At 38.9% G+C, this 4,512-nt stretch overlaps 1 pseudogene; it reads left to right on the top strand.

Moving 5' to 3' along the window:
• The first annotated feature begins 1,048 nt into the window (after positions 1–1,048).
• Positions 1,049–1,546, top strand: LOC100954684 (annotated as a pseudogene).
• Positions 1,547–4,512: the final 2,966 nt, after the last annotated feature.

The raw sequence follows: 4,512 nt of genomic DNA, 5'->3' as shown, positions 1-4,512 counted from the left end.
CAGCTAACTGGGAGGCTGAGTCAAAATAATTGCCTAAACCCAGGAGTAGGAGTTTGCTGTGAGCTTTTATGCCACAACATCCTACCGAGGGTGACAAAGTGGAACTCTGTCTCAAATTAAAAAAAAAAAAATAGGGTCCTACTTAAGTGACTTCATGCAGTTTTATCATCTCTGATGCAGCTTGAGTCACACTGCTGTACAAAATGCAAAATCTTCAATGCTGTGTCAGCCTATTGCTGGGAATCTCAACCTTCAATAGAATCAATAAGGCACAAATAGGAGATCACTTCTCTGTCTGTGGATGGAGAGCTAATAGGTGTCCTATATCAAACACATGAATGACACCAGCTGAAGTGAGCAGAAAAGGGCAGTTAGTATTTTTGACCAGAACTCTGTGTCCCAGGACATTACAGTATGACACCACTACATGAGCACCATGGATGACATCACAATGTGTCTTGCCCTGGTTTACCATCTTTAAGCTTAACCTGATTCCTGCTAAGCATCTGTAGTGGCTTTCCAGGTTTGTCATTGGGGTCAAAGTGTTACAAAGGATTGGGGTTCTTTTCTGCACACTGAATTCCTGCTTCCTAAATTTTGTTTGTAACTATGGCCAAAGGATTCAACAACCCTTCCTTTCCTTTTAAGATCATGGATTTGTAAGCTAATGGAAAAGTTTAGTTTACACCTAGTGCTACCTGGGATGTTATAGAACAAAAACACAAGCCCAAAGATGGGACAATGATTTGACAGACCTAACAGGTACATCATACAATTTCCAGTTCTACTTTTCTTGATGTTTTACTTTCTTCTCTAGAATATGGTTGTTTCTAACTGTAGATGTCTCACTGAAGGTCCTCTCTAGAAATTTGGTTAGAAAATGCATCCAATAATGTACTCCATAGCTCTAGTTATTTATGATGATCATGGGAAATGTCAGCATATATAGAAAGGTACAATAAAACCCATTTCTGGGTCTGATGAGGTGATCATGTCGTGTTTCTTATTGATTCTAAAAATGTAATGTGTTCTAGAGTGTGGCGTGAGCATGGGGAAGCAAAAGAAAAAAAGGAAGTATGCAACCATGAGGCAAATGCTTAGTCTCAGGGATCAGAGGCTTAAAGAAAAGGACAGATTGAAACCTAAAAATAAAGAAAAGAAAGATCCCAGAACATTAAAGGAAAGAGAAGTCCCCCAGAACCCTTCATGCTTATTCTTCCAATATAATACACAACTGGGCCCACCTTACCACATCTTGGTTGATACCAACTTTATCAACTTTTCCATTAAAGCCAAACTGGACTTAGTTCAGTCAATGATAGACTGTATGTATGCCAAGTGCATTCCTTGTATAGCAGATTGTGTAATGGCTGAAATTGAGAAATTGGGGCAGAAGTATCGAGTGGCCCTCAGGATTGCCAAGGATCCAAGATTTGAAAGATTACCATGCACACACGAAGGAACCTATGCAGATGACTGCTTAGTACAGAGAGTAATTCAGCACAAGTGTTGCATCGTGGCCACAGTTGACCGAGATCTTAAATGAAGAATCTGGAAAATCCCTGGAGTTCCTATCATGTATATTTTTAACCACAGATATAATATTGAATGGATGCCAGATGATTATGGAGCCCCTCAGTTTTAATTCTTATATGACAATGTTTGTATGCCTTTCTTCAACCAACTTTCTCTGTTAACAGTTTATTAAACATGAAATACCATGAATTATTACTCTGTTCACCATCTTTCTTTATTATGACCTGGAGGATATAGGTAAATACACTCATGTTGGGATGCTGTTTTGAAAATGATATTTTATTTCACTGATGGTCAAAGGTGAAAAATCTTATGAAGAATGCTTCATTCTTGTTTGAGTTCTATTGCACAATGTAGTAATTATAATTAATTGTAGAGTAAATTTCAAATGTTCTTACCACAAAAATGTTAAGTATTTGAGGTGATGGATATATTGACTAGTTTGATTTAATTATTTCACATTGTATTCATAGATTATAACATCACTGTGTACTCCATAAGTTCATACAAGTATAAATTGTTGGTTTACAATAAAAATTAAATTGTTGAGTCTTTTTGTAAAAAAAAAAAAAATGTAGTGTGTTCTATTAGTTGTGTCCAACTGGAAATCCTGGTATTAAATCCCATTTGGTATACATGTAGAAAATATTTTGTATGCCACTGGACTTTTTCTGCACCTATTCAGTGTATCTCTGATAGATTGGATACTGTGTTTCCACCTTTGCCCCAGAGAAATTCATTCGTACTATCATACCTCAAGGAAATGCAAGTTGCAAACTTCAAGTGATCCACCTGAGTTTATGCTTCTTAGCAGTTGAGAGTACAGGCCAATGTCACCACTGCTGGGGAAGTTTTGTACTTATTTCTTGTACAAGTCTGGTCTTACTATGTTTCTCAGTCTGGTCTATAACCTCTTAGTTTTTAGTGATCATTGTGCCTCAGCCTCTAAAATTGCTGTGATTATTGGTGTGACCTATGGTGCTCATCCATGCTTATGTTTTAGAGAAGTTTTTCCCTATGCTCCTCATAGATAAAAACCTGTGGATTAAAAAATAACAAATCTATACAGATATAATTCACACTCTCCACAATTCACCCATTTCAAGTATAGAGTTCAGGACTACACATTCAGGGATCACTTGTGGAGTTTGTTGGTTTGTTCCTAGAGAAGTTTCCCTTAAGTTGTAGAGGATCATGGTAGATGAAGAAAAGGAATGAAGGAAGGAAAAGAATGGATAGAGCAAGGGAATGAGAGAGAGAACATTGGAGGAAGAAAATAATATTATTGAGGGGCTAAAGGAGGGAGGAAATCAAAGAAGGAAAATAACAAAACATGGTGGCTCACACCAAAAACCTAACCTCTGGCAGGCTGAGATGAGTCAATTTCTTGAACTAGGGCATGTTGATAATGGACAGAGCAAGAGTAGGATACTGTTTCTACTAAAAACTGAAAAATTATCTAGGCATTGTGAGAGGCACCTGTAGTCCTAGCCTTAAGGGAGTCTCAGACAGGATGATTGCCATAATCCTAGAGTTTGATGTTCCTATGATCTAGGCTGAGGCTATGAAAGACTAGCCTAGGCCACATACAAAAACCGTATCTCAGAAATACTCAGGCAGCTCCTGTGTCTCAGTGGGTGGGGCACCAGTGCCACATACCAAGGGAGATGGGTTAAAACCCGGGCCCATCTGAACTTCAACAACAACAACAACAAAAAAAAATAGCTGGGCATGGTGGCAGGTACCTGTAGTCTCAGCACCTTGGGAGGCTGAGGCAGGAGAATTGCCTAGGCCCGGGAGTTAGAAGTTGCTGTGAGTAGGGTGACGCTACACTCTACCAAGGGTGATAAAGTGACACTGTGTTTCTAACAACAACAACAACAAAAATACCCATACACATGACCATACACAGACAAACTGACACATCAACCAACAAACATTTTCATCATCTAAAAATACCAGAATTACCTTGATAGTTCAAGCAAAGTAAACATGCTTAAGCCTTGTGAAGCTATGACAAAACTGAGGCTGAATCCAGGCATAGTATATTTGTAAGCATCTCTCAAATGAAGTTTTGCGGTACATGTCAAAGATGACATTGAAATAGTGTCCAACTGGCAGTTTTGGTCACTCAGTGTGTAGTGAACCAGCCTCATATAGTGAGGGTGGTGAGTTTGAAACCACCTCATGAGAAACTGCTATAAAAATTTGCCGAGCATTGTGGCAGTTGCCTGTACTTCCACATATTCAGGAGGCTGAGGCAAAGAATTGGCTGATCCCTGGTGTTGGATGTTGCCATGAGCTGTGTTAACACAGCACTCTAATGAGGGTGACAAAGTGAAATAAACACTGCTCAATGAAAAACAAACCAACAACAAATAGCATCCTACTTAAGTGTCTCCACAGTTTTATCAGCTGTGATGCAGCTTAAGTCACAATGCTGTACAAAATCTCAACTGTTGTGTCAGCCTAGTCCTGGGAATATCAACCATCCGTACAATCAAAAAGGTATAAATTGAAGATCACTTTTCTCCCTGTGGATGGAGGGCTAAGAATTGTACTCGTTCAAAAACTTGAGGGACATCAGCTGAAGTGAGACAAAAAGACCACTTAGTAACTTGGACCAGAAGCCTAGATCCCAGGACATTGTAGGATGAAGTCACTACATGGTCATCCTGATGACATCACAATGAATGTTGCCCTGGTTTACCATCTTTAACCTTAACCTTATTTCTGCTAAGCATGTGTAGTAGCTGTCTGGGTTTGTCATTGGGTGTAAACTGTTACAAAAGTTTTGGGTTTTATTCTCCACACTCAATTATTGCTTGCTAAAGTTTGTTTGTATCTGTGGCCAAGGGATTCAACAACCTTCCTTTCCTTTTCACGTCATGAATATGTAAGCAAATGGAAATGTATGGTTTATACATAGTGCTGCCCTGGAATGTTATAGACAAAGAAACAGCCAAAAGATGAGAT

The sequence above is a fragment of the Otolemur garnettii genome, unplaced genomic scaffold (assembly GCF_000181295.1).
Source record: "Otolemur garnettii isolate 467f Iridium unplaced genomic scaffold, OtoGar3 scaffold00316, whole genome shotgun sequence".
NCBI lineage: Eukaryota > Metazoa > Chordata > Mammalia > Primates > Galagidae > Otolemur > Otolemur garnettii.
The sequence above is the reverse complement of the archived record's forward strand: the minus strand, read 5'-3'. Positions and strand labels throughout refer to the sequence as shown.